A 19369-nucleotide genomic window follows, 5' to 3' on the forward strand; every position below is an offset into this window, starting at 1 on the left:
CGCGCCGCGGAGCTCGCCGCCGGCGGGTCTCCGGTGACCTTTTGGTCACGGGCTCAAGCCCACAGCGCTCCCCACCGCACGTAGAAGCTCCCCAGCCCCTCCGCTTGCTCGACAGCCTGCCGTAGCCATGTTTCCGTCGGGCACCCGTGCGCGCCGCTGCCTCCGCCGCTCGCCGGCGCCGATTCCGGCCAAGTTCGGCGAAGCCCCGGCCACCACTGGATGCGGCGCTGCGAGCTCTTTCGAATGGGCCTAGCCCCGTTCCTCCCCGAGCCCCGTAGCGCGATTCCGGCCAACTCCGGCGAGGGACCGCCGCTGATTTGGTCGCCGGAGTTGCGCCGGCGCCGGCCGCCGACGTGGCTGGCCTGGCCCCACCCCCAGTGCCCCTGCCAGTGGCCCCCACGGGCCCCAGTTGACTGGGTTGACCCAGTCAACTGCTGACTGGGCAGGCCCAGTCACTGACATGCGGGCCCCGCCGCAAAAATTAAAAAAGAAAAGAAAAAGAAAATGTTTTATAAATAAAAATAATTAGTTTAAATAATCTCTCACTGACAGGTGGGCCCAGTAGTTAATTAACTAAAAACTAATTAGTTTAATCCTCTGTTAACCCACTGTCTATGACAGGTGGGTCCCCCGTGTCAGTTTTGACCAGTCAACCCGGACTGTTGACCGCTGACGTCACTCATACGTCATGCTGACGTCATATCCCTTTTTCTGTTAATTAAATAATTCCAGAAATTCAAATAAACTTTGAAAATTCATATCTTTTAAACCGTAACTCGGATGAAAATGTTTTCTATATGAAAGTTGCTCAGAACGACGAGACGAATCCAAATACGCAGTCCGTTCGTCCACCACACCTCCCTAACCTATCGAACTAGCAACTTTCCCCCTCTGGTCCGTCTGTCCGAAAACGCGAAACATCGGGAATACCTCCCGGATGTTCCCCCCTTCACCGTTACCACCTACTGTCGCGTTAGGACATCCCTAGCACCGCTCATTGTCATGTCACGCATCGTCATGCTTATGTTTGCATTGTATTTACTGTTTCTTCCCCCTCTCCTCTCCGGTAGACTACGAGACCGACACTGCTGCTGCCCAGTTCGACTACGGAGTCGACGACCCCTCCTACTTGCCAGAGCAACCAGGCAAGCCCCCCCCTTGATCACCAGATATCGCCTATTCTTCTCTATACTGCTTGCATTAGAGTAGTGTAGCATGTTACTACTTTTCGATATCCTATCCTGATGCATAGCCTATCCTTGCTACTACTGTTGTTACCTTTACCTGCAATCCTACATGCTTAGTATAGGATGCTAGTTTTCCATCAGTGGCCCTACATTCTTGTCCGTCTGCTGTGCTATACTACCGGGCCGTGATCACCTTGGCGGTGATCACGGGTATATACTTATATACTATATACATGTCACATGTGATGACTAAAGTCGGGTCGGCTCGTAGGAGTACCCGCAAGTGGATCTTTGTGGCGGAGCGACAGGGCAGGTTGAGACCGCCTAGGTGAGAGGTGGGCCTGGCCCTGGTCGGCATTCGCGGATACTTAACACGCTTAACGAGATCTTGGTATTTGATCTGAGTCTGGCCATTTGGTCTATACGCACTAGCCATCTACACGGGAGTAGTTATGGGTATCCCGGCGTCGTGGTATCAGCCGAAGCCTTCTTGACGTCAGCGACTGAGTGGCGCGCGCCGGATTGGACTGGAACGCCACTAGGCTAGGTCTGCTTCCGGCCGCGTACGCAACGTGCAGGTGTGCATAGGGCGATGGGCCCAGACCCCTGCGCGCATAGGGTTAGACCGGCGTGCTGACCTCTCTGTTGTGCTTAGGTGGGGCTGCGACGCGTTGATCTTACGAGGCCGGGCATGACCCAGAAAAGTGTGTCCGGCCAATTGGGATCGAGCGTGTTGGGTTATGTGGTGCACCCCTGCAGGGAAGTTTATCTATTCGAATAGCCGTGTCCCTCGGTAAAAGGACGACCCGGAGTTGTACCTTGAGCTTATGACAACTAGAACTGGATACTGAATAAAATACACCCTTCCAAGTGCCAGATACAACCCGGTGATCGCTCTCTAACAGGGCGACGAGGAGGGGATCGCCGGGTAGGATTATGCTATGCGATGCTACTTGGAGGACTTCAATCTACTCTCTCCTACATGCTGCAAGATGGAGATGTCCAGAAGCGTAGTCTTCGACAGGACTAGTTATCCCCCTCTTGTTCTGGCATTCTGCAGTTCAGTCCACTGATATGCCCCTTTACACATATACCCATGCATATGTAGTATAGCTCCTTGCTTGCGAGTACTTTGGATGAGTACTCACGGTTGCTTCTCTCCCTCTTTCCCCCCTTTTTCTTTTCTATCTGGTTGTCACAACCAGATGCTGGAGTCCAGGAGCCAGACGCCACCGTCGACGACGACACCTACGACACTGGAGGTGCCTACTACTAAGTGCAGGCCGCTGACGACGACCAGGAGTAGTTAGGAGGTCCCAGGCAGGAGGCCTTGCCTTTTCGATCGTTGCTACTTTTGTGCTAGCCTTCTTAAGGCAAAATTGTTTAACTTATGTCTGTACTCAGATATTGTTGCTTCCGCTGACTCGTCTGTGATCGAGCACTTGTATTCGAGCCCTCGAGGCCCCTGGCTTGTATTATGATGCTTGTATGACTTATTTATGTTTTAGAGTTGTGTTGTGATATCTTCCCGTGAGTCCCTGATCTTGGTCGTACACATTTGCGTGCATGATTAGTGTACGGTCAAATCGGGGGCGTCACATGCAATGAAAGAGCTGACCTATATAGAGAGACTTAATGACAGAAGTAGTACTACTTACAGACAGTAGCAAGTGATCGTTGTTTTATCGAGGGCCTTTTGATTGTAAAACTGGAAGAAATCCTCAAATGGAACATTCAGCAGATCAATTCCAACGAGGTCATGCTCCGGTTTAACTCTCAGCGTCAAAGTATCCATCCCATCAGACTCTCTGCAGGTTTTCATGTACCAATCATGTAGTCTTCGCATCATCGTGCTTAGAGATCTTTCATCTTTGACGAGAGGCTTCCCGTAATGGTATTTGTGTTCGTCCACCTGCATGATTTCATAATGTACATCGTCGGGCAGGTAATCTCCAAGATTGCTACAACCGGGCACCATACTCGGATCGTTAGCGACGATGTCTTTTGACACCTTGAGCGGGGGGCACGATTGGTTCGCTTGTTCGCCGAGCTGGGCAATTTTTTTCCCAGCTCGTCGTTCTTTTAACCTTTTATCACTAACAGTACTTCCCGACCGCTCCGCTTCGGCATATGTCTTTGCAAGAATGCGCTCATAGTTGCCTCTCGGCGGAGACTTTGGTGGTTTTGTCAGGGCAGCCAGAGTGCGCTTTGCTTTCACCAGATCTACCTTCTCCTCCGGAGGTGGATGTTTCTTTGCTTTCACCCCTTCAAAGAAGTTTGTCACTTCGGCTCGCACGATCTTCCTGGTTTCCTCCTCGGTCCTCTCGTATGGTAACTTCTCTGGAGTCTTCAGAGAAGGACCGAATCTGTATTGCCTCCCGCCTCTGGCAGCTGTACTGCTAGACGCCGGCAGAGCAGACAGAGCGGCTGCGGCTGTCTTCTTTCCTTGCTTACGAGGCGGAGGAGAAGGACTACGACGCGCCGGAGCAGCCGCAGCGGCGGCGGGTCTCTTCCGCCCTTGCTGACGAGGCAGAGAAGGAGGAGGCTGGCTGCTCTGGCGCGCCGGCGCTGGCGGAGAAGGAGGCGGAGTGCCGCCACGCGCCGGAGAAGGAGGCTGAGTGCCCTGATCACTCACCGGAGGAGGAGGCGGAGGAGGAGGCGGAGTGCCCTTACTCGCCGGAGCCGTCCAGTTCGGAAGCTTGATGAGCTCCTTCCGCCATAGGCATGAAGTCTTCAGAGCAGAACCCAGCCGAGTCTCCCCTTCACCGGTAGGGTGGTCAAGCTGGAGCTCCTCAAATCCCTCCGTTATTTCATCCACCATCACCCTAGCATATCCTTCTGGAATCGGCCGGCAGTGGTAGGTTGCGCCGGGTTCAGGAGGTAAAACAGAGCCAACAGCCGCCTTGACTTTGAAGTTCTGCCATTCCGCCATAAGGTGGCAATGTTGGGACTCCGTGATAGCATCCACGGGGTAGCTAGCAGGAGCCGCATGCTCCAGCTGAAGCAGCTCGGTGGAAGCCATGCTGCTTCTCCGCTGAGATGGCGGTGTAGCTTTGGGGGCAGTTTTGGCATGTCGATTGCCGTCTCGTTCCTCTAGCGCTTGAACCCTTTCGTGCAGCTTCTGAATTTGGATCTGCTGCACTTTTTTCCTCCTCTCCTGGCTTTTGTAACCGCCCGCGTCCGGAAAACCAGCCTTCCACGGAATGGAGCCTCGCATGCCTCGTGTCCGTCCAGGGTGCTCAGGATTCCCGAGGGCCATTGTGAGCTCGTCGTTCTCTCTGTCTGGAACGAACGTCCCTTCCTGCGCTCTATCGATATATTGCTGAATCTTCTTGACTGGTATTCTCAAAAGCTCGTTCGTCCAAACGCACCTCCCTGATACAGGGTCCAAGGTTCCGCCAGCCCCGAAGAACCAAGTCCGGCAACGGTCTGTCCAGTTCATTGTCTGTGGTTCGATCCCTTTTTCAAGCAGATCATTCTCAGCCTTGGCCCACTTAGGTCGGGCTTTGAGGTAGCCACCTGACCCCGTGTGATGGTGAAGCTTCTTCTTTGCTGCATTCTTCTTGTTTGTCGCTGACATCTTCTTACTCTTTTCCGATGTCTTGTGGGCCACAAATGCGGGCCAGTGATCTCTGATCTTCTCATACCGGCCGATGAATTCTGGTGTCTCTTCTTTGTCGACAAACGTTTTCAGCTCATTCTTCCACCTCCTGAATAGGTCTGCCATCTTCTTAAGAGCATGAGACTTGATTAATTGCTCTATAACTGGCTTCTCCGGATCCTCCTCTGGCGGTAGGGTGAAATTTGCCTTCAGCTCAGTCCAAAGATCATCTTTCTGCATATCATTGACATAAGACACCTCAGGGTCTTCCTTCTTAGGCTTATACCATTGGTGGATGCTAATCGGGATCTTGTCCCTAACTAGAACCCCGCACTGAGCAGCAAATGCATCCTTTGTCCGGAGGGGTTCAATCGGTTGGCCGTCGCGCGCGATTGCTGTGATCTCAAACCTTTCATATGAGCGCAACTTTCTCTTCGGGCCTCGTCTCTTTACCGAAGTTGTGCTCGATCCGGAGGGCTAGAAAAAAGAAGAAAGACGAGTGTTAATTAATATGTGTACATACCAAAACAATGAATGCATCATTAGCTAGTCAGCACAGGCTTAACTAATATATTTACCTGGCCGGACTCTGTTCGGTCACCGGAGCCGTCACCACGGGCTCCTTCTTGCACCAGCATTGGGTCACCGGAGCCATCATAATCATGTCTTTCTTCCTCCACTCTTCGATCACCGTAGCCTGCTTCTTCACCCTATTCTTCCAGACCATCATTGTCGTTAAGATACGACAAGATATCACCTCCGGCTAAGATTATGTCCCCCAACACCTCTTCTGCTTGCTCATCTCGTGCGTGCTCCATTGTTTAATTCTGCAAATATTACAACATGGCAATTATTACACAAACATGACAGCAGGTGGATATATTAGTGCAAACGTAGACCCAGCTTATTCCGGGTTTGGGGTGGCCTAGGCAACGCTTCAAGGGTAGGGGCGCGGCGGGAGGGGGTAGGAGACCGACATCGTTTTTTTCTAGGGTTTGGGTGTCCTCGAGAGTTTTGGTCGAGCGAGAGGGCCGGGGGGTGCTCCCGTGGTATAAGTTATCACGGTCGAGAGGGGGTATAAATATCGACCGTCCATCATGTCGAAGTTATCTGGGAGGGAGTTATATATATCAACAACGACGACATACATACATGGGAAAATAATGTTATCGGGGAGGGGGTATATCGACCCCCCCACGTGTTGAAGTTATCGGGAGGGGGTTATATCGACAACGACGACATACGTACATGGGAAAATAATATTATCGGCGGGGAGGGGGTATATCGACCCCCCCTCGTGTTGAAGTTATCGGGAGAGGGGTATATCGACGACGACAGACCCAATAAAACATAAGAAAACAAAGAAGAAATAAAAAGAGGAGAAGAAGAAAAGGAATAGAGGAGAAGATCGAAGAAAAAAAGAAGAAAAAAAAGAGGAGAAGAAGAAAGGAATAGAGGAGAGAAGAAGAAAAAAATAGAATTTTTTCTATTTTTTCTTCTTCTCTTCTATTCCTTTCTTCTTCTCCTCTTCTTTTTCTTCTTTTTTCCTCTTCTTATTTATTTCTCCTCTTCTTCCTCTCCTCTTCTTCTCCTTTCTTCCTCTTCTTATTTTCCTTTTTATATGAACATATCATCATATATATGAACATACATTTTCTTTGCATATGCATATGAACATACATTTTCTTTGCATATGCATATGAACATACATACATACATTTTTCTTTCATATGAACATACATACATACATTTTCTTTGCATATGACCATACATACATTTTTCTTTGCATATGACCATTCATACATTTTCTTTGCATATGCTTTGCATATAAACATACATACATATGAACATACATACATACATATAAACATAACATACATTTTTCTTCGCATATGACCATTCATACATTTTCTTTGCATATGCTTCGCTTCCTTATCTTTTCTTTTCCTCGGTCTGGTAGACATGTCCTTCACATAGATAACCTGTGCCACATCATTGGCTAGGACGAACGGTTTGTCAGTGTACCCAAGATTGTTCAGATCCACTGTTGTCATTCCGTACTGTGGGTCTACCCTTACCCCGCCTCCTGACAGATTGACCCATTTGCACTTAAACAAAGGGACCTTAAAATCATGTCCGTAGTCAAGTTCCCATATGTCCATTATGTAACCATAATATGTGTCCTTTCCCCTCTCGGTTGCTGCATCAAAGCGGACACCGCTGTTTTGGTTGGTGCTCTTTTGATCTTGGGCGATCGTGTAAAATGTATTCCCATTTATCTCGTATCCTTTGTAAGTCAATACAGTCGAAGATGGTCCCCTGGACAACGAGTACAACTCATCACAAACAGTGGTGTCACCTCTGAGACGTGTTTCCAACCAACTGCTGAAAGTCCTGATGTGTTCACATGTAATCCAGTCGTCACACTGCTCCGGGTGTTTGGAGCGTAGACTGTTCTTGTGTTCATCGACATACGGGGTCACCAAGGTAGAGTTCTGTAGAACTGTGTAGTGTGCTTGAGACCAAGAATATCCGTCCCTGCATATTATTGAGTCCCCCCCTCCAAGCGTGCCTTTTCCAGTCAGTCTCCCCTCATACCGCGATTTAGGGAGACCTATCTTCTTAAGGCCAGGAATGAAGTCAACACAAAACCCAATGACATCCTCTGTTTGATGGCCCATGGAGATGCTTCCTTCTGGCCTAGCGCGGTTACGGACATATTTCTTTAGGACTCCCATGAACCTCTCAAAGGGGAACATATTGTGTAGAAATACGGGCCCTAGAATGACAATCTCGTCGACTAGATGAACTAGGACGTGCGTCATGATATTGAAGAAGGATGGTGGGAACACCAGCTCGAAACTGACAAGACATTGCGCCACATCACTCCTTAGCCTTGGTATGATTTCTGGATCGACCACCTTCTGAGAGATTGCATTGAGGAATGCACATAGCTTCACAATGGCTAATCGGACGTTTTCCGGTAGAAGCCCCCTCAATGCAACCGGAAGCAGTTGCGTCATAATCACGTGGCAGTCATGAGACTTTAGGTTCTGGAACTTTTTCTCTGGCATATTTATTATTCCCTTTATATTCGACAAGAAGCCAGTCGGGACCTTCATACTGAGCAGGCATTCAAAGAAGATTTCTTTCTCTTCTTTCGTAAGAGCGTAGCTGGCAGGACCTTCATACTGCTTCGGAGGCATGCCGTCTTTTTCGTGCAAACGTTGCAGGTCCTCCCGTGCCTCAGGTGTATCTTTTGTCTTCCCACACACGCCCAAGAAGCCTAGCAGGTTCACGCAAAGGTTCTTCGTCACGTCCATCACGTCGATTGAAGAGCGGACCTCTAGCTCTTTCCAGTAGGTTAGGTCCCAAAATATAGATTTCTTCTTCCACATGGGTGCGTGTCCCTCAGCGTCATTCGGAACAGCTAGTCCGCCGGGACCCTTTCCAAAGATTACGTGTAAATCATTGACCATAGCAAGTACGTGATCACCGGTACGCATGGCGGGCTTCTTCCGGTGATCTGCCTCGCCTTTGAAATGCTTGCCTTTCTTTCGACATTGATGGTTGGTCGGAAGAAATCGACGATGGCCCAGGTACACATTCTTCCTGCTTTTGTCCAGGTATATACTTTCAGTGTCATCTAAACAGTGTGTGCATGCGTGGTATCCCTTGTTTGTCTGTCCTGAAAGGTTACTGAGAGCGGGCCAATCGTTGATGGTTACAAACAGCAACGCGTGCAGGTTAAATTCCTCCTGTTTGTGCTCATCCCACGTACGTACACCGTTTCCATTCCACAGCTATAAAAGTTCTTCAACTAATGGCCTTAGGTACACATCAATGTCGTTGCCGGGTTGCTTAGGGCCTTGGATGAGAACTGGCATCATAATGAACTTCCGCTTCATGCACATCCAAGGAGGAAGGTTATACATACATAGAGTCACGGGCCAGGTGTTGTGATTGCTGCTCTGCTCCCCGAAAGGATTAATGCCATCCGCGCTTAAACCAAACCATACGTTCCTTGGGTCAGCTGCAAACTCAGCCCAGTACTTTCTCTCGATTTTTCTCCACTGCGACCCGTCAGCGGGTGCTCTCAACTTCCCGTCTTTCTTACGGTCCTCACTGTGCCATCGCATCAACTTGGCATGCTCTTCGTTTCTGAACAGACGTTTCAACCGTGGTATTATAGGAGCATACCACATCACCTTCGCAGGAACCCTCTTCCTGGGGGGCTCGCCGTCAACATCACCAGGGTCATCTCGTCTGATCTTATACCGCAATGCACCGCATACCGGGCATGCGTTCAGATCCTTGTACGCACCGCGGTAGAGGATGCAGTCATTAGGGCATGCATGTATCTTCTGCACCTCCAATCCTAGAGGGCATACGAGCTTCTTTGTTGCGTATGTACTGTCGGGCAATTTGTTATCCTTTGGAAGCTTCTTCTTCAATATTTTCAATAGCTTCTCAAATCCTTTGTCAGGCACAGCATTCTCAACCCTTTTTTGTGATCCTCTAACATGCGATCGAACTTCAACTTCTCCTTTTGACTTTCGCATTGCGTTCTTGCATCGACTATGACCCGGCGGAGATCATCATCATCGGGCACTGGTTCCTCTTGATCTTCAGCAGCTTCCCCCCTTGCAGCATCATTGGGCACATCGTCTGGTTCCTCTTGATCTTCAGCAGCTTCCCCCGTTGCAGCATCACCGTATTCAGAGGGCACATAGTTGTCATCGTCCTCTTCTTCTTCGCCGTCTTCCATCATAACCCCTATTTCTCCATGCCTCGTCCAAACATTATAGTGTGGCATGAAACCCTTGTATAGCAGGTGGGTGTGAAGGATTTTCCGGTCACAGTAAGACTTCGTATTCCCACATATAGGGCATGGACAACACATAAAACCATTCTGCTTGTTTGCCTCAGCCACTTCGAGAAAATCATGCACGCCCTTAATGTACTCGGAGGTGTGTCTGTCACCGTACATCCATTGCCGGTTCATCTGCGTGCATTATATATAATTAAGTGTGTCAAAAACCATTACAGAACATCATGAATAGATAATTAAGTGACCAAATTAATAGAAGTTTATCATCACATTAAAACCTAAGTACATACATAGTTCTCATCCAACAACATATATATAGCTCTCCAGAGCATCTAATTAATTAAACCATACATTGAAACTATGTAAAACATTTCAATGCGAAAACAAATGCGATCATAATCGCAACCAAGGTAACAATTGATCCAACGGCATAATGATACCAAGCCTCGGTATGAATGGCATATTTTCTAATCTTTCTAATCTTCAAGCGCATTGCATCCATCTTGATCTTGTGATCATCGACGACATCCGCAACATGCAACTCCAATATCATCTTCTCCTCCTCAAATTTTTTTATTTTTTCCTTCAAGTAATTTTTTTCTTCTTCAACTAAATTTAACCTCTCGACAATAGGGTCGGTTAGAATTTCCGGTTCAACCACCTCCTAGATAAATAAAATCTATGTCACGTTGGTCGGTATATTTGTCATAAACAATAAATGAACCAAATAGTTATAAAAAGATAATATATACCACATCCGAATCATAGACAGGACGAGGGCCGACGGGGGCGGATACCAAAACCATCGCACTATGTAATAAGAAGGAATAATAAAAGTAACAAAATTAGACAAGTAACTATCTAAAGTTAGAATTTTTTCCTTTCAGAAAGAAGATAAGAACAAGAGGCTCACCACGGTGGTGTTGGCGACGAGTTCGGCGCGGGCGATCGACGGCGGTGAAGACGGGGACGGGATGTGACGGACCGCTAAACCTAGACAAATCTCGGGGAAAATGGAGCTCGGAGGTCGAGTTTCGAGAGGACAAAGATTAACTAGTGTGGCTCAGACATTTCATCGAACACCTCATGTGCATAGGAGGTGAGCTAGAGCACCCAAATGCCCTCCCCTCGCCGGCCAGAAAAAACAGAGCACTGTGGAGTGCTCTGCTGTGGCGATGGGGTATATATAGGGAACTCTTTGGTCCCGGTTCATGGCACCAACCGGGACTAAAGGCCTTTGGTCCCTGTTGCTGCCACGAACCGGGACCAATGCCCCCTTTAGTCCCGGTTGGTGGCACCAACCGGGACCAAAGGCCTTGTGCTGCCCCGCGTCAAAAGTTTAGTCCCACCTCGCTAGTTGAGAGAGCTCGAGAGTGGTTTATAAGCGCTGCTGCGCCCACCCTCTCGAACTCCTCTCAACTGCAGGCTTTCGGGCCTAACTGTTCTCTTTGCCTGTGGGGCCTACTGGGCCTTCTGCGGGCCTGAATCCTGGCACATGGATGGGTTTCTAGTCGTATTCAGGCCGTGGTGGCCCAGTAGGTGGCATAATTTTTTTCCTCTGTTTTTTTTCTCTTTTGCTTTATTTGTTTTGTTTTGTTTCTACTTACAACAAAAAACTTATTTATTTTATTTCTAATTACTTATGTATTTTACTTTAATTATTTTATTTTTATTTATTTTACTGCTGCTATTTTTATTTATTTTACTGCTGCTATTTTTACTTAATTTATTAAGGTTTATTTATTTTAGTTACTATAGTTTATTTTATTTTATTTTATTAAGGTTTACGAGCTGTGGGAGGGACGAGGGGTGGCGACGTGCTGTGGGACACGATGCAGGGGCCAAGGAGGGACATAGAGGAGGGGCCGAGGAGGGAATTTAGGGTTAAGTTTTTATACGGGAACGGTTAGACGGGCTTTAGCGGGCTTTCACCGGGCTTGTGGGGTTTTACCAGGTCATCGATGAGAGTTTCCAAAAATGTCATTAGAAATCCGTCATGGATTAACAGGTTTCTTGTAGTGATATGTCGAGCACAATGAGTGGTGATCCTCCGGCCTCCCACTCGCACGCAGCCGCCGCCACCCTCCCGCTCGCTCGCCGCCGCCGTCGTCACCAGTCCCGGCCATGGCGCCGCCGCTGCCGTCGTGCCCCTGAAGACCTATTCATCTTGCCTGAAGGTGATCCTGTGTCAGATCCTGCACGATACCTCATCACTACAACACGTCGGCGGCGGTGTATGAGGCGTCCATGGCCCTGGTGGCGCCTTCAAGGGAGGACGCATGATCTTCAAGGGAGGACAGGCCATCAGATTCATCCACTTGGTAGCGTCTTTGTTCATCCAGGTTTGACGATTCATCTTTTCATTATCTAGTCTCTCAGGGATGTCAAACGTACCCTCAACAACTAACGTCAGCATTTATTTTGTTCTGTAGTGAACCCCCTCGATGAATGCATGTCTGTTGCCGTGGCTAGAGAAAATTCTACATATCCACATCCTGATAACCAACAAGATAAGTAGCAGCTTTGATATGGAGGTATTATCCTTCACTGCGTGCTTCTTTGTGCCCTTTACTGTATTGTAGTAGCATTTGCTAAATTGCATTGAGAGAATAGGACGGCACAACAAGCTAGGGCTTCAAGAAAACCAACCAAATTCCTTTTTTTTGGGATCAACCAACCAAATTTTATTTTATTAAGGTTTATTTATTTTATAAATATAAAAAAATGAACATAGATGCGCTTATAGAGAAAATTAAACCTAAATTCACAGTAAATTTCGAAATTTACTGTGAATTTAGGTGAAATTCCCTGTATAAGGGCATCTATTTTCACTTTAAGAGAAGCTCAACAAGGCATAGAGGGACGGGCTTACAAACTGGTGTGAGCGCCCTTCGGTTGGCGAGGTGGGACTAAACACTGGCCGCAACTAGGACCAGCCCTTTAGTCCCGGTTTGTGGTAGGAACCGGGACTAAAGGGTGGTGGGCCAGGAGCGTGGCCCATTGGTCCCGGTTTGTCCCACCAACCGGGACCAACGGGTCCGGACGAACCGGGGCCAATGCCCCCACGAGGCCCGGCAGGCCCCTGGCCGCATGAACCGGGACCAATGCTCACATTAGTCTCGGTTCGTGACTGAACCGGGACTAATGTGAATATTGCCCTGTGACCAAAGCCCAGTTTTCTACTAGTGATACTAGCATCATGCTCCTCTTAATATGTGTGGATCATAGGAGAATACATACCCTGTGCCTCGTTAAGCCGCTTGTTCACAAGCACGATGCCGGCATCTGCTGCATCAAGTTGCCGCTTCAATTCGGCAAACTCACCAGTCCGGCTAGCCACCGGACCCTCAGCCGCCTACACGTGAAAGCAGTACGGTTATTACCTGGGACTATGATCCTCTATTTGTCGTCTTTTTCGACAGCAACCAGAGTCTCAGGGGCTACTATCTACACAGGGCACACCTAGCGTGTGCGGTACCGTCAAAATATATATATTACTTTGCGTACCTCAAAGCCTCTCAGCAGGCTCATAAAAGCTTCATGCAACCCGCTTTCGGCGGACGAAATCTTCTCAACTACCGTACCCATTAACGTACGGTGTGCTTCTGAGATAGCCGCTTGCTCCAGAAGATTCCGCAGTGAGTCTGGTCGCGCATCGGACAGTTCCGGACTCTTTTTGTTGCTTTCCCTAGGAGCCGAATACTCCGGGCTTCGAGTGGCCGAAGGGTTACCCTCTAGCCTTGGCGGATCAGGAGAAATCCTCCTTGACGACACCTCAGGGTCGTCCGCTTCACGAGGCAGGGAGGCACCGGGAGGCGTTTCGCTCTCCATCATCTCCGGAAGAAGATCCCCCGAAGACGAACTCTGCCGAGAAGGGCTACGATCCGAACTACAAGACATACGTCTCGGTTATTGTTCTTAGAAATGAAGCAAGGTATATTTACTATAAAGTACTTTTTTTTACTTACAGCTCGGTGGAGGGCTGGTCCCCTTGCGGGTACTATGCGGTAAGGATGCCCTCTGGGGTAGGGCCCCCTGACAAAGGTTTCTTCCCTTGTTTGAAAACCATTGTTTCCAAGTCTGCAGAGGCGGCCCTCTTCCTTCCTTGGGGAGAGGGAATTTTAGATTCTTCTCCCCGGTTATCCTCCTTCGCAGAGGCACTAATTCCCCCGATTTGGATGAATAATGAGTGAGGCTCGCTTTTGGCTTCTTTGTTCCTCCCTTTATCTTCCCCTGATGGCGCTTGGTAAGGCGCAAGCTCAAGCATCCTGGCTAGTACAGGATCCGGTGAGCCTTCGGGAAGGGGGGCTGAACACCTGATCATCTTTGCCTTTTTTATCCAGTCCTGGTCAAAAGGCGGCTTTTGAGAATGATGTTGCGGTAAATTAAAAGACAACGTGTTCGGCCGCGGAATTACTTACTTGGGTATCTGGACGATTGCAGCTCAGACCCGCATTCTCGGTGGTGTCCGGACACTTTACTTGTGATCCGAAGAACAATCTGTACATCTCTTCGAGCGTCACGCCGAAGAAGTGCTGAATAGTTCGCGGTCCTTCCGGGTTGAACTCCCACATACGGAGAGGTCGACGTTTGCAAGGGTCGACGAACTAGCATGACTTGCATTACCTTGACGAGGCTGACATCTCTCTCGAGGAGATCTCGGATGCGACTCTGCAATGTCGGCACATCATTTACTGGCCCCAGTCTAGCCCCTTGTTGATCCATGATGCCAGTTGTGGCGGGGGGCCCGAGCGGAAGGCAGGGGCGGCAACCCACTTAGTACCTCGGGGAGCTGTGATGTAAAACCACTTCCGCTGCCATAACTTGGATGTCTCCGGGAAGGAACCCTTTGGACATGGAGCATCGGTGCCTTTGCTTATTATGGCGCCTCCGCACTCTGCGTGTCGCCCCTCAATCATCTTCGGCTTCACATTGAAGGTCTTGAGCCATAAGCCGAAGTGTGGGATGATGCGGAGGAAGGCTTCACACACGACGATGAACAACGAGATGTGAAGGATGGAATCCGGGGCCAGATCATGGAAATCGAGCCCGTAGTAGAACATAAGAGCTCTGAAAAAGGGATCAAGACTAAAGCCTAGCCCTCGGAGGAAGTGGGAAATAAATACGACACTCTCGTTGGGTTCGGGAGTGGGGATGACCTGCCCTCGAGCAGGCAGCCTATGCGAGACTTCGGCGGTCAGATACCTGGCTTCTCTTAGCTTCTTGATGTCCTCCTCTGTGACAGAGGAGGGCATCCACCGACCTTCAAGGTTGGATCCGGACATGACTGAAGGTCCGAAGCGCCTAGCCTGAGCCTTGGGTGTTGGAACTCGAGGTGGGGGAAGGATGCGATTGAGTGCGAGAAGAAAAGGACAGACCTTGGCCCCTTTATAAAGAGGATGAATATCAAGCATCCTCCGCGTGGCCGTTTGGAACCTGCCTAAAATCGAGGAGTCATACCAACAGGCACGATTGGGTTACCCACTCCCCTATTGATGAGAATCCCGTGAAAAAAGGGACACGGTCTCTGCTTCGACAGGACGTGCCAATAAAACCGCCTCGCAACATGTGCAGTGGCAGGCTCGGAAAAACGGTTCGTCATGACCAGACCACAGCAGTACGTCACGTTATGAAAAGCTGTCAGCAGATTAGATTTGTGGAAATATTATTCTCTCTACGGTGGTATGTGGAATTTGTTTTGCAGAGCCGAACACTATCCTTGTGTTCAAAATCTTCTATGGAGTATTCGGAGGAAGAACCTGCCTTGTAACGCCGAAGACAATCTGCGCGCCGGACTCATCGTCATTGAAGCCTGGTTCAGGGGCTACTGAGGGAGTCCTGGATTAGGGGGTCCTCGGACAGCCGGACTATATCCTTCGGCCGGACTGTTGGACTATGAAGATACAAGATTGAAGACTTCGTCCCGTGTCCGGATGGGACTCTCCTTGGCGTGGAAGGCAAGCTTGGCAATACGGATATGTAGATCTCCTCCCTTGTAACCGACTCTGTGTAACCCTAGCCTCCCCGGTGTCTATATAAACCGGAGGGTTTAGTCCGTAGGACAACAACAATCATACCATAGGCTAGCTTCTAGGGTTTAGCCTCTACGATCTCGTGGTAGATCAACTCTTGTAATACTCATATCATCAAGATCAATCAAGCAGGAAGTAGGGTAGTACCTCCATCGAGAGGGCCCGAACCTGGGTAAACATCGTGTCCCCCGCCTCCTGTTACCATCCGCCTTGGACGCACAGTTCGGGACCCCCTACCCGAGATCCGCCGGTTTTGACACCGACACCGCACTTTGAAGAGCTTGAACTGAAGACTTTCATCATGATGCCTTCCATTTCCCCAGTTCATGATGTTTACTTCTATGTGTTTGTATGATTGTATGTTCTTCATCCACCTCTATCTCGTATGCCTGTTTTACTTCTCTGTGATGAATTAGCAACTCTATTGTTTCTATCTTGTCACCCTGATTTTCGTCAAATTCTCCCGACTTTGACAAATCTCCCATTCGACCCCCGGGAGATAACCTGCGCTTTTACTTAGGGGCATAGAGGAGCTGTGGATCCTGGCCCTTGCCGGTGGGAGGGATCATGCTTTGTTTTTAGTTTTTTAGTCTGTTTAGGGTTTGTATCCTGCTCAAGAAGACGAGGCAACATCGGCTCCCTGTAGATAGAATAAAGTTCTTCCCGTCTAGCCCCTGTACCAGTGGTGCGTCTCGTGTCATCGAAGGGTGTGTGAAGGTGTGTATCCCAGCAGATCTTATGGGGTTCGATCGACTTTGTCTTCGATGGATTTGCGTGGATCCGGTCTTCGTCCGTCTGCATTCACGTGTCTACAGGTTGGACTCTTTAGATCTAGCCTTTTTTTCATCGGCCGTGGTTGCTAATTTGGAGCTACAACAAGGTTTGCCCTACTCCGGTACGCGGGAGGGGGGGGGGGGGGCGATGACGACAATGCGACTTTGGATCACTCCAGTGCTTGTAGTCGTCGCTAGGTGGTCTACGTGCATGGATGATTTTTTTTACTTTTCGTGTTCTTTGTACTTCCATAATGTTTGTTGAATAGATTAGAAGTTTTTCACGCAAAAAAGAAAAAGAAAAAGACCAGCCAAGACTCCTCTACGGCACATTTCTACAGAAAGAGCTACTTTTCATATCAAACGCTCATGCCATAAATCTTACATTCCTTACAGAAAAGGCTTGAATTCTTGTTCTGGATGCATCCCAGTCGTAGACCACTAGTACTAACTCACATTGGACACAGTTCAGTTTTCTCTTACAATTGTGTGTCTTATCCCAAAATGAAGTCACGTAAAGATGACCATCTCGAGACAAATACTAGGGAGATGTGAAGGCCGACCTCGTACAATAGACTTTACGGTCAAGTGTACTATAGGTTTTTTTAGGCTGGTCATAGCGGGGAGTAACTTAGGGGGTGTTTGGTTCTAGGGACTTTTTTGTGTTGGGACTAGAAAAAGTCCCTAGCAAACCAAACAGGGTGAGATTTTTTTGGGACTTTTTGCTAAAAGTCCTTAGAACCATCTCCTTGAGAGTCTTTTCCAAAAAGTCCTAGGAACTAGAAAAAGTCCTAGAACTAGAGAACCAAACACCACCTTAGACTAGTAACATGCATATGTTACTAGTCTATGTTACTATCTCTATAGTGCATAGTATCATAGAGTAGTATCATAGGTGGTCTCATTTATTGCCATGCATGACACATAGTAGTATCACATTTATTATGTTACGGTATCTACCTATGTTAATATAACCATCTCTCTTCTTTAATTGCCTGCCACATAAGCATGTTTGCGAGTCCCAAGTGCATGATACTACTTATGTTACCCCACTATGGCGAGCCTTATAGCACTTGGATGTTGTCTTCACACATCAATTATGCAATGTAATGGTGGGTGACCACTAATAATAAATTTGCTGAATTTATGAACAAACAACCTAACGGTGCAGTTGTACTATTTTCTTGGTCATGAAGTGGTAGAAAATTTCAGATTAGCAACATTTGCACGTCTATACCTTTCCATTCTTAATGATATCATACCAATGAAAAAAATAGCGCGCTACAGCAAAATAGCAGCGACCTTAAAATATGCTATTAGCATGCTATATCGCGCTATAGCGTGCTATTAGCGAGACATTGTACACCGATTTATTTAGCGAGACAATTCTCAATACGCTATAGCGCGCTATTTTTTTAGTGTATCATACACATAATCAACCACCTTGACTTAGTTACGGAGGAGATTTTACAGGTATATATCTAAATAGGCCCATTCATACATATGTTGAAATCTTATTTTATAGGTGCAGTAGTTAATCAACTAATCATCGAGGGGAAACAAGAGGTCTTGTATATAATTCGCCCTGTGTTCCAACATGCAACGTGTATAGATTTTTTAAAGTCAAATTAATAAAGTTTGACCAAATTTACAGAGAAAGACATTAACATCAATATGTCAAATAAATACAACATAAAGTTATACTACTTGGACGTTGATTTTTCTTGCTACTAGTTGCATCGTCAAATTGGTCCTATACCTTCAGTCAGTCTTCACTTGGGGGCATGATTAGCAACGGGTCATCTCGTACTGTTTTACTTAGGAAGCTGATAACGTGCTGACGTTCGCACCGAGGAGGGTTCGTCCCGAACGAATTGTTCCCCAGCCAGGGGGGAACGAACGATGATTTCGTTCGGCCTGGGGACCTCTCAGCCCGAACCCTACTAGAAACACGATCGCTAATCATGAATGCCACAAAAAGCCTAACAAAGACGCTAGCATGGGCCTGTTGCACAGATGACATAAAAAAAACAGGCCCATTTAGATACTGAGACACGAAAAAAAAACCCAGAAAGCACTCTAAAAAAGCTAAAAAAACTGATTTGAGAACTTTACAAATAAAGATGCCACAAAAATCTAGAAATTTATAGAAAAAATAGCTTATGTAAATAATATAAAATTGCCATGGTCCAACAAAAAATAAACTTGCGATGCTGGAAAAAATAAATTGCCGCGGGCACAAAATTTCGCCACTGTCCATTCAAAAAAAATGTCATGATGTATAAAAAGTGAATTTGCCATGACATAACCAAAAATTTGCAATGGTGACATGAATAGTAATCTTGCCATGTTGCAAAAAGAAAAGAAAATTTTGCCATGGCCCTAAAAATACGCATTGATGGAAAAAAAATGTATAAGTTTGCCATGGTGGCCAAAACAGTGGTGCAAATATTGTCATCATGGCAAAAAAGATTGTAAAATCAACATGATACGTACAATGATACAAACCGATGTTCAAAACGAAAGAATCAACTAATTTGCCATGGTTCAAAAAAGTGAGTATTGTCATGAGAAAAAATTCTGGCCAAGCGCCCCTGTAAGTAGTATCCAGTCTTCTTCTACCTAAACGAAGGGATGGACCAGATGGGGTACGCATGGTGGAGGAACGACTATGCAACTGCTTCTGGAATTGCTCCTCTGTTTTTGCCTCTCTTGTGGTTTGAAATTTGAAATGGATCGGCCGAGCACTGGGCGCGCGACCTCACACAGGCATGCACTTGTCACACCTGCACACTGCTATGTGTCCAACATTCAACACAATTGCCCATCCAGCAGGCAAAGATAACCAGATTGTCTCAAATTGAAAATTCAGCCAACAGAAACCATGTTGGCAACGGGAAATGCACTTCACCGAATCACTAAGACAGATCAACGACCATATGTAC

The sequence above is a fragment of the Triticum aestivum genome, chromosome 5D (assembly GCF_018294505.1).
Source record: "Triticum aestivum cultivar Chinese Spring chromosome 5D, IWGSC CS RefSeq v2.1, whole genome shotgun sequence".
Classification (NCBI taxonomy): domain Eukaryota; kingdom Viridiplantae; phylum Streptophyta; class Magnoliopsida; order Poales; family Poaceae; genus Triticum; species Triticum aestivum.